Source organism: Zalophus californianus, chromosome 2 (genome assembly GCF_009762305.2).
Source record: "Zalophus californianus isolate mZalCal1 chromosome 2, mZalCal1.pri.v2, whole genome shotgun sequence".
NCBI classification, from domain to species: domain Eukaryota; kingdom Metazoa; phylum Chordata; class Mammalia; order Carnivora; family Otariidae; genus Zalophus; species Zalophus californianus.
This window is the reverse complement of record NC_045596.1, coordinates 63,193,343-63,205,532: the sequence shown is the minus strand read 5'-3', so window position 1 is coordinate 63,205,532 and position 12,190 is coordinate 63,193,343.

Genomic DNA, 12,190 nt, shown 5'->3' with positions numbered 1-12,190 from the left:
GCCCAGTTCTCTTTTCTAACATTACAACTCATTGGTCTATAGTGAATGCTAAAAGATAAATGTATTCATCTTTTCAAAATTATGTTTATATTCCAATATAGGAGGCTTTATCCAAGTAAGTAACCATAGTGGTGAGAATTTCGCACTAGCTGGCAATGCTGGGGATAAAAGATTTGGGTACAGGTGGCCCTTTTCAGCACCTTGAATGTCCACTTGCCTTATACATGTATATGACTGGCCCTGTACCCAACTTTCGTTAGCTAAGAAAGTTAGAACGGAAGGGCACCTGGGCACTCATTTGGTTAAGTGTCCAACTCTTGATTTCTGCTCAGGTCATGATCTTGCAATCGTGGGATCCCAGCGCCATGTCGGACTCTGTGCTTATTGTGGAGTCTGCTTCAGATTCTCTCTCCCTCTTCCTCCTCCTGCTCATGTGCTCTCTCTCTCTCTCTAAAATATATAAATAAATCTTTAAGGAAAAAAAAGAAAGAACTGCAACAGATAGGCTGGGGCTTTGAATGGTTTTCTTAGCAGCACCTATGAGACAGACTTAACTTTAAGCATCATTGTAAATGAAATAATGGTTAGAAGGTTTTCCCGCCTGTGTTTCAATTTACGCCATGTCTCTGAGTTAAAGCCTATCATCCTTAGACCTATGACCTGTCATGACCCTGATGGAAAAATAACTTATTTTTTTTAAAGATCTTATTTATTTATTTGACAGTGAGAGAGACAATGAGAGAGGGAACACAAGCAGTGCGAGTGAGAGAGGGAGAAGCAGGCTTCCCGCCGAGCAGGGAGCCTGATGCGGGGCTTGATCCCAGGACCCTGGGATCATGACCTGAGCCAAAGGCAGATGCTCAATGGCTGAGCCACCCAGGTGCCCCGAAAAAGAACTTATTTTTGAGTAAGTTTCTTTCAAGGATTAACATGAAAGAGGCACATCATACCCCAAAGGCTGGCTGCATAGAGCTGGACCCTCGAGGCGGTAAATAGTGGGCTTCTTCGGGGACGATGGCAACAGTGCCAACATAACAAGATCAGACGCCATTTCAGATGTTGCCAGGGTAAATGGACAGCATAGCGTACGGCACTCTATAGGACACTAGTGAAGAGTTTAAGTCTGGGGCTGGAAAACCGTGATTCAAACCTGAAGTGAGACACTTATCAGCTGTGGAAAATAGTCAACCTCTCTCAATTTCAGTTTTCTGAAAATGGGGTTAAGAAAAGCACTACATCACAGGCTTGTTAAGAGAATTAAACAAGTTAACTCATGTGTAACGTTTTAGCACAGTGCCTGCCCATGGTAAGCGCTAGGTTAATAATAGCTTTGTTATTATTATGTGCATTGTAACAGGATGTGCCCACTTGACTGCTAGCTTCATTAACCATTTATACTAAGTATATTTGCTGTTTTAGTCAGAACATACTCTGAGATCACAAAATATGCAAACTCAAGTCCAGATCTGAACAAATGGAAGGCATATCTTGGAGTTCCCCATTTAATAGGTTCCACAGAAATATCCCAGCCTTTACTTAACTTTATTTTACTTCCTCAAATCACCTCTCACTTCTCTTTTGTTGCTAATGTCAGTCCTGTCTCACTCAGACTGTGTTTAAGAGAGAATTTTCTTTGTTGTTGTTGTTTTTGGTCTGGCGTATCATGATTGATGGCACATTCTTTAACCATGAGCAAACATAACTTGGGTTGTCTAGTGGGTGGAACATCTCAATTCACATTGTTTCTAAAGAGTAGTGCTGAACAAGTTGTCTTGAGGTTGTCAGATTTCATAATTATAGTCAATTTTCAATTATCCACATAAATAAAAAGAGCTGTCAGTACAGATAACAGAAAATTGCAGATTCTAAATTTGTGGTTAACCATCCAGCAGAGTTGAGCCACACTTCTATATATACCCAGTGGCAATGCCAACTGGGTTAAAGGAATTTAACCTCCCTATAATCTCCTAGAAACCCTATTCTTTGATATGGATACTTGACATTCTCTCAATCTTATGTAAAGGGCTAAGAAATTACAGCTTCGAGTCTTTTCTTCTAATGAGACTGGAGCTCCTATATTCCTGTTAAATACAAATTCCAGAGCTGGCTCTGTCATAGGTCTGGGCCTATCTCAGGCAATGTGTTAACTGTGTGTTCAAGCCATGATGCATATGATTAATCTCCAGTGCACTCAACCCAGAGTGTGATAACTATGCATCTGGCCTGCCTCATTTTCCTAAGGCTAGTTTCAATATATAAATAGAGGGGAAAGTGGAAGCCTGAGATAGCCTATTTCAACAGTAGAACACAGAGATTGTTAGACATTTCTTCTTTACCCAGTCTCCTCTAGTTTTACCACCGATTTTATCCCTTGGGGTTGCACAAGACAAATCTATTTTCCTTTTTTTTGAATATTTGGAGAAAGCTATTATAACCTGCCTGACATGGCCACAAAGAGCTGTATGTCCTTGGCTAAATTCTTTCATCCCTCTGAGCTGCTTTTTTTTTTTTTAATTCTAGAAAAGGAGGGACTTGGACTCTTGGACTAGGTAATCGAAAATAGATCCTTTAATTTTAATATTATATAATTCTATGAAAAAAATTTCTTTTGATGCAGTATAGAATGGTTTATTAACTATATTACTATATCCTATACTATAAATGTAACTTCCATACATATTATCAAATTTAATCCTCAATAATATTCCTATGGGGCAGTTATTTTTATTTGTAAGTGAGAAAACAAAGGGTCAAAGAGATTAAGTAAACCATGTCCTGAGTTTCTGGTACCAGCTCTCTGCTCTGAGATAGGTTTCGCCTCCAGGTTTTTTTTCTTTTCTTTTCTTTTTTCCTCTTCTTCTCTTTTCTCTTCTCTTCTCTTCTTTTCTTTTTAAAGATTTTACTTATTTGGGGGAGAGAGAAAGAGAGCCCACACATGAGCGAGCATGAGCAGAGGGGAGGGGCAGAGGGAGAGGGAGAGGGAGAAGCAGGCTCCCCACTGCGCGGAGAGCCGGCCTGGGGCTTGATCCCAGGGTCCTGGTATCATGACCTGAGCTGAAGGCAGACACCTATCCAACTGAGCCACCCAGATGCCCCTGGGTTTTATTTTCTAAAGAAATCAACTTTAACATCCCTGGGCTTAGTTGTCCAGCTGTAAAATGGGTTAAATAACAAAACCAAGTTGACCTTCAATTCAGCAGACAATAAATCATGTTCTGTGGTCATTGCCACAAGATGTTGTGAGACTGCAGGAAAATTGGGTCTAGGCTCATTCAACTAGGGTAAGGATTTGGCGGTTGATGAGAAATCAGCACCAGAATTCATAAGCATGTGAGCTCTTACCAGGGCCTTAAAAAAAACTAAAGACATTATTGTGCAAAGGAGGTCATTCCTCCAACATTCTGTCACTGGGGCCTTCTGTATGCCAGGCATTGAATTAGTCGCTTTTACTTAAAGTTTCTCATTTATTACTCGTAAGAACCCTGTGGAGTACCAGTTAGTGCATGTATAATTCCCCTCATTTTACATAAGATGACTTGACACTAAAAGTGGATAAATTACTTGTTCAACCAGTAAGTGGAAGATCAGGATTATAACCAAGGCCTATGGTCTCCAAATTCCAGACTCTTTCCACTCTGCCAGCATTTCACAGAGTGTTTCAGTCCACACTCATTCTCCAAAATGCTTTTCCAAAAAATGAAGCATACTGTGGGATCCCTCAGAGATTCACAGAACTTAGCGCATTCAAGTTTCCCAGAAAGTTCTGGAAAGGAGACGTGTTTAACAATTTCCTTCTTAACTTTTCCCTAAACTTATTTACAAAGGCACTTTTAAAACCAATTAACACGTTACTATTCTGAAGAATGAAATCCTATTTCACTTTCTGAGAAATACTACACCATGTCGGACTATGTTAGTAATTTCTACAGAAAAAGACTGTCATTATAAACTAACTTTTTCTTCATGTTAAAAAATATATGTTTTCTCATGAGTTAACCGGTCGATGTCTTGAGACCAGGAGCCAGGTAATTACAGCCACTCAACAAACTTCCTTGCTATTACCTGAAAGTGTAGCATGTTGCCGTGGAATTATATACATGAGAATGCCAGGTGGAAATACCAAGAAAGTATATAAACAAGTATATACATATTCTATGTTCTGAAGGATTTTATTTATGCATGGAAAGTACCATTTGCTCCTTCTCCAAATTTCTGCTGTTCGACATGTTTTGCATTTTTATTCTAATTTGAATGAAAGAAAAGTGCACTTTTTTTGAGACAGTATGGAGAACTTTGTGATTGCTTGAATGCATTAATGATGCTGAAGTATTTTAAAACTGGGATTGGAGATCATTGAATAAGGCAATTAACTTGGATTTGGCTATGAAATTAATATAAAATTCAGCGCCTTGTTCTATTGCTTAGTTTTAAGATCTGCCTGCCAATTCACACTGGTTCTGTGGCAGGCTTTACAAATTTTCAAAAGTAATTTTTTAGTTGGTAATCACGAGTCCACAACAATCTTAGGAATTTCTTGATGAAGTTCATTGTTTAGGAAGTGAAATATAACTTCCAGATGACTATAGCCATAGAGTGGCAAAAGCCAGGGATGTGTATTTTACTGAAAGTAACCAGAAAACAAAAGGGAGAAACACCAAATAAGCTGTTGCTACAGAATCCATACAAATTCTCTTGATGTTTGTCATTCATACATGCTATTCAAGTTACCTATGGCTATGTTACAAACTATACCAAAATTTAGTGGATTAAAATAACAAACCTTTTCTTATATCTCACAATTTTATGAGTCATGAGATTTGGAGAGGGGTTAGCTGGGTGATTCTTCTGCTCAATATACTGGCAACTGAGCTGGTCTGAAAGGTCCAAGATGCCTTTGCCTGCATGTCTAGTGCTTTGATGGGATGGCCGGAGGGCTGGGCCCCTCTCTTTCTTCATGTAGTATCAGGCCTCTCTGTTTCAGGATGGTTGGACTTTTTACTCTTCAACAGGGTAGGTGGACTTCTTACTCAGCAGCTCAGAGCTCCAAGAGCAAGTGTTACAAGAGACAGAAAATGAAAATGGGCTTTTAAGCCCTGGGCCTGGAAACAAGCATGATGTCACTTCCACTGTACTCTATTAGTCAGAGAATAGGAGAGGGTACACAGCCCATTTCTCAATAGCAGTATCAAAGGAATTGCGGCCACCATTAATCTGCAACATAGGCTTAAATGGGCAGAAGGCTTGTGTCATGGAGGAAAGTAATACAAACTCCCTTCTGAACTTTTGAACAGGTTAGCCCATTGATACAGAAGTCCTTTTATTCATAAAGCCAGTGACACTATAAAAATGTACACAATGGGACACATCTAAATCAAGTTGTTTTATTAAAGAACTGCATGTTGGTTCTGACTTGTCACTTGGACATTTCCTGTGTCCTTATGTACCCCTTGCAGGCACTTTCAAGCAGTTCATCACTCCTTTGCTATTTTGCCCTTACTAGCTACTTATGATAAGTAATATTTGAAAAATATCTCTGAAATAAGTACCAAAGTAAATAATAAGGTAAAACAAACCTGTCAATACTAATAATACAATGATCAAGATGATAATAACTATTCTTCACTGGTAATGGCAGAGTTATGCCTGTGTACCAAGCAGAGCTTTGTTTTTGCTTTGAAGTCTTTGTTCTTATCCATGAAGATTTATAAGCTCTAAAGTACTTCAGAAGAGTTTCAGTATTAAGTTTTATTTAGGTGAGGCAAAGGAAGCCCTGTGGAGATTCTTTCAACTTTAGCCTTTTTCTTTGACTCTTCCCTTCTATGTCCCTTCTGCCAAAGCAATGGCCCTTTCTTAGAAGGTCAGCGGCTTCATGTGATCCCTCTCACTTAATAGATGCTTAATAAAAATTATATCTTAATGTAAAGAATTATTTCCCTTCATGTAAACAATGATTTCACTTCAGGAAGATAATTTTACAAACATTCCTCAGTGTGTTTTTTCTTTATAATCAAACAGTAAGATAGAACAGGGGTTGGCAAACAACAGCCTGAAGGTCAAACCCACCCAGTTGCCTATTTTTGTAAATAAAGTTTTATTGGAACAGAGCCACACTCATTTGCTTACATATTGTCCGTTACTGTTTTCATGCTATAAGAGCAGAGTTGAATAATTGTGCCAGACACCATATGGCCTGCAAGGCCAGCCAAAAATATTTACTCTCTGGTTCTTTCAGGAAAGATTTTTTGGTACCTGTGATAGTATAATTCCTTTGGAATTTTTTTAGAAAACTAATTTGTTTTTGTTTTAAATATACTTATTTTGTTGTGGGTAATAAAAGATTGAACAAATCATAGCTGTTTAGTCTCATGGATAAATAGACAGATATACTTTAATAAAACATTGAATTTTGTAGAGATCAAAGATCCCTCCTCACTACCGTGTTCCAACTCACTTCTGCTGCTGCCGATCTGACTTTTGTAATTTACTGAGTAACTTGAAACAAAGACGGCCTCAGAGCTAAGACTCATGAGTGTACAAGGAACAAATGAGTCAGACAAGGGAAGTTTCGGACATGGTGGCCCAAATTATGTTAATTTAGTCCCTCTGTCCTGTTTTTGAAGACTTGGTTTAGACTGACATCATATTCAAACATAAAGGAAACTCCAGGGAAATCTCTGGAATATTTAGAAGGAAATATATATACTTATTCACCTCTTGCACTTGTTAGATTATGCGGTGTCTACATATGAAAGAAAACAGGTGGTTGATAATACCCCGTGTTAGCTGTGGCATTGGCAAACTAGCCTTCTTATCACTATCTGTGAGAGTATAATTTATTTTGAGGTCTCTAAAAGGCTAACTGTTGATCTTAGAATCCAGTGCTAATATTTCCCTAATGACATATTGGAAAGTAGATACACAAATTTATTTACAAAGATATTTATTGCAGCTGTATTTATAATAACAAAACATTGGGAACAGTTTTTACATCAATGATGAAAAGATTAAATGTAGCAGAATAAAGGAAAACTGTGCATAATATTGAAGGGGAAAAATGAGTGACAAAACTGCATACAGTTTTGTTTAAACATATATGTAATTTATGCATAGCAAAGTCCAGAAGATATACACTACAAAAGTAATGGTGATGATACTTCAAAGATGGATTTACGGATACTTTGATTTGGTTTTTGGATTTTTTTTTCGTATTTTCCAAATTTTCCTATCATGATAGGCATGCATTTCTTTTGTGATTAAATAAAGTAACAACAAATATTTATTTAAAAGATCATGTTAAGAACTTTTAAATATCCCCAGCTTATCAACTGTTTATCTCGCTTATGTGACTGAAAAAGAAAAATAAAGAGGCTTTTATTGATTTCCATGGAATTTAGTTTGTCGTCTGAATTCATGTAATTAAGTGAGTATTTATTTTTTTTATTTTTTATTTTTTATTTTTTTTTAAAGATTTTATTTATTTGACAGAGAGAGACACAGTGAGAGAGGGAACACAAGCAGGGGGAGTGGGAGAGGGAGAAGCAGGCTTCCCGCGGAGCGGGGAGCCCGATGCGGGGCTCGATCCCAGGACCCTGGGATCATGACCTGAGCTGAAGGCAGACGCTTAACGACTGAGCCACCCAGGTGCCCCATTAAGTGAGTATTTGTAACTATGTAGGCATAACCATGGGTTTTAATTTCTCTGTGTCTCCTGAATATTGATACCTATTTTTGAGATGGGGTCTTCTCTAAATCTCTTTCCTAAATGCACACATTTTTTTCATCTAAAATAGAAAGTGTTTTGCCAGAACTAAAAAGTTAGCCACAGCATTTCATTTCCTAATAAGAATGTATAATTTAGTATTTATATTATGTAACTTTTCAGGATGTTCAATTATATTTATAGGAAGCATGATTTTCAAAGAAAAGTAGGAAGATGAAAGACCCAAGAACAGTCTTTCAAAATTTAAATCTGTGTTTTTCTCAAGTGTTATGTTTATAAAAGATGGTGCGCCAACAGTTGCTTGCTTAAATCCAGGACAGGACCAGCTTCCCTTTACCAGATGAATCAAGTCACTTTCAGTAACTTTTGTCCTGCAGGCTACTTCGCTCTCTGGCCTTATAGCCAATGCTGTAGAACAGAAGAGGTCAAGAAATGCAATTGTTTGAGGCCCAAAATGCCTGCCTCCTCCCTGTGACTATCACCAGGATCAATTTATGTCCTGCCGGCCACTGAAGAGCTCTGGTGTGTGGATGGCTTTTGGCCAGTGGTAGCTCAGATACTTCATATCCTATTTCCCTCTTCTGCATCACGTAGCTCTCCCTCCAACAACTACTAATCAGATTATTTAGAATTTAGGCACATATTTTCTATTAATCTAGCTATAGAATTGATTTCCTTCTCAGGAAAGACTCACAGAAGCTGTGTGAACTCAAAATGTAAACAGAGTGATTTTCTAGCAACTGTGACAGAAAATAGAATATTTAAACAACAGGTGGTAAAACAGATTGTATTACAGAAATTATTAGCATTCATTAGGAGAGAGTTAGTCTTAGCTTTGGCCCAAAAGGTACCTGGAAACATTGTGCATAAATGCAAAGTTGTCTACACTCCCAGGCCTGCTAGAAGTCCAAGCAAAAGTTTTAGACTTCATAAGAAAACTGGCCAAAAATTTTGAGAATCTCAAATTTTGGGCTGTGTGTCTTGTTTTAACTGAAGCCCTTTTTTATATTTGCATCGAAAAAAATAAAGCAGTAACTACATCAGGTATTGGTCTGTGCTGGAAAAGTTTTGAAACAAATGTTGATAGACTAAATTTTTAAAAAACTTACATGTTTTTTGACGCCACATTTCAAAGCTTATCACAAATGTTCCAAGTGACCTTATAGAGTCTCATGTATTTCAAGACATTTTTATTTTCATTTATATTACATGCAGTAAGAATCTCACAAAGGAAACAAAATACAGTAGTAAAGGTACAAGGTGAGAGAACAAATATCGGTCATTTAATTTCAATATATACAGTTGCCAGTTCAGCATTTTGCCACTTTGGACACCTTGAACAAATTCTTAGTAATCATATATTTGGTTTCCAGTGAATGGAAACAGGGAGAAAGAAATTTCCTTGACAAAGATCCATATCAGGATTGTTTCATGCTAACATACTGTCAACACAATTTGAGTTTTCCAGTTAATTGTGATTAATTCAAGAAATAAGATCTTTGAGTATCAAATTTATCGCTTCAAATCCTTGGGTTGATTTCTTAGTATAACACCTCATGTGCCACTCAGTAGGTTCTTCAATAAGAATTATTTGATGGTGATGATGATGGAGATGGTGCCTTCCCAGGATGGAATGTCATATATGCCATTTGTAGGCATCACCTGATACTGACTTTTGCTTGACAGCACCCAGCCCCTTATTAATGTGACCTTCACTTTTCATTTAAGCACAAAAATCTTAAGACCTACAAAAAGCGGGTGATTTTGTAAATCCCAGGTTCCTTCTTTCCAAAAGATTCTAAACTCTTCCTTCTCTCTGTCTTACTTTTCATGTCTGACATGTTTTCAAAATCTGATCTACTGGAAAACATCTTATACTGGAAAAAAAAATACAGGCTTTGCAGTTAGATCCCTTAGGTTTAAATTCTTGCCTCTTGCTTTTTGTCTGTCTGAACCTGGGTCTGAATGTTTGTCTCCCCACAAAATTCATTTGTTGAAATCCTACCCCCAAAAGGATGGTATTGGGACATGGGGTCTTTGGGAGGTGACTAGGTCATGCAGGCAGAGCCCTCACTAATGGGATCAGTGCCTTATAAAAGAGGTCCCAGAGAGATCCCCAGAACCTTCTACCATGTGAGCTTACAAGTGAAAGGCAGCCACCTAGAAGTGGGCTCTCACTAGACGCTGAATTTGCCAGCTTCTTACTCTTGGACTTTCCAGCCCCCAAAACTATGAGAAATAAATGTTTGTTGTTTGTAAGCGAGCCAGTTTATGGTATTTTGTTTTAGCAGGCTGAACAAACTGAGACAGTCTGACTTTAGCAAGTTTTCACAATATTTAGAGATTTTGAGTGGCTACACGTGGAAGAGTAGTTAGGGCAATGAGAAGAATTGCTTTTGGTGATTGAGATCTTGGGTCTCAAGCTGGGACAAAAATCTCTGATCAGAAGCATTCTGGAGATGGCATTTGTCCGTCTTAGTAAGGAAACACCTCAAGTTTAGAAAGGTTTAAAATAATCCAAATCACACTGTGAAAATTCTCAATTTAAGGAGACTGTATACATTTAGCATTCCTTTTTATAACAAGCTCCTAAGTACATACATGCCTATCCGTTAACAATGTCACATCATTAATATGTCTCAGTGAAAAAGTTCCTAATTAGTTGAATTAGAATCTGCTATATAGAGTCTTGTCTTTTCCTCTGTAAATGAAAATATATTTTAACTGAGATTTATTGATTTGTTCATCCATGTATGTAGTCAATAGATACTTACCGAGCCCCTGAAGGGGATGTGATGTTCTAGGTGTCTTGCTAGGGATCCGGGAGCAAATCACCTAGTTAAGATGGATGACTGCTCTTGTCCAGTTTACATCCTAGCAGAATTAGACAGCAAACAGATCAGAACATTTCAGAGAGTGATGTGTGTTACTCTAAAGGAAATAAAATGTTGATTGGAGAGAGAAACTAGAGGAAGTTTAACTGACACAGGGAGGTGGGGAATAGACTGAGCTTTACTGCTTTGTCCTCTTGCTATGAAGATGGAGAAAGAGTGGTTCTGCAAGCCAGTTTCTGAATGCATTTTTATCATTTCAACTGAAAGAAGACTATAAGATATTTTAATCTTTTAATGCCGACATGTACAAATAATTCAAAATATGTTTCCTTGATTGTGTACTAAATTTGTCCACATAAAATACTTTAATTTAGGTTTATATGCCTTACCCAGAAGAATCCTTTGAACTTTCTCTTTCCTAAGTTTTAATTCACTTGATCAGTTTGTCATTTTACAGTTCTACTTTAGTTTTTGTGTTTTTTTTTTTTCTGATAGCTTTGAAAACCACTATAACAGTGACTGTGTTGGCAAAAATTCAGGAAAGACAATAAATCATCAACAAAATGTCAATTTTTCTTTTATATTATCTTTTTTAAAAAGCCTTCTAATTTCAATATCTGAAAAACCACCTCTAGAAAAGAGATAAAGTGATAATTTTCTTCCAATTGCGAGATCATTTGGAAATGACTCTTTCCTGTTGCTGTTCTATAACACTTTTAGGAATTAACAGATACAATGCTGTTGTAGCTACAAAAACGATTCTCTATTTTCCTTTGAAGAACAAGAAAAGAATATAGGGTAGTGGTAGTATAAGACTTCTTTTTTTCCTAATGACATGACAGTAAAACATTCACACACTAGATGACAAATTAACTTTTTTCCTTCATCCAATTTGTATAGTCCCACCATTTGGGGATTTCATCCCTAAAGCTATCTCAGATATGTATGTTATTTTAATAATAACAAGAACAACAACCTGACTCGCTTGCTGTATTGGATACAAGTTAAAATCAGTCTTGATTCCCTTCCAACTCTTGAGAATGGGAAGAAGTTCTTATATGAATTCTCCCTCTCTCTCCTGGAAGGTTTACAAGCTGAATAGTAGCACTATTTTTGTACATCTCTGTGATATTTGAATATAGAGCTCTAGAACTAGTATTTGAAAGAAGGAGGTAAGGCCAAGATTCAAGAAGGCTGAAGAATTATGAGGAGTTAATCATCTAATTTAAGTGAGTTTAAGGCATTTAATCTTTTAAAGTTACATCCAGATGAATGTTAACATGCTTTTGGCTACAATTACAGAAATCCTCACTTGAAGTGGCCTCAATGATAACAACATTTATTTTCTCATATAACAAAGTGTCCAGAGGTAGGACAGGATCCAAATTTGGCTGATTTAGTGACTCAATGATGTCATCAAAGATTTGGAGTCTTTGCATCCCTCTGCTTTGCTGTCCTCGGGAATGACTTTAACCCTTTATTTTTCTCTTTGCTCGAAGATGGCTGTCAGTAGTCATCGGGCTACAAATGTTCTTCTATACGTCCAGGAGAAGAGAAACAGTATACCCTAACCAGTCCCGATTTTGGGTTAGGTACACCCCAGACCAATAATAATCCCTTGGGGAATGCCATACAC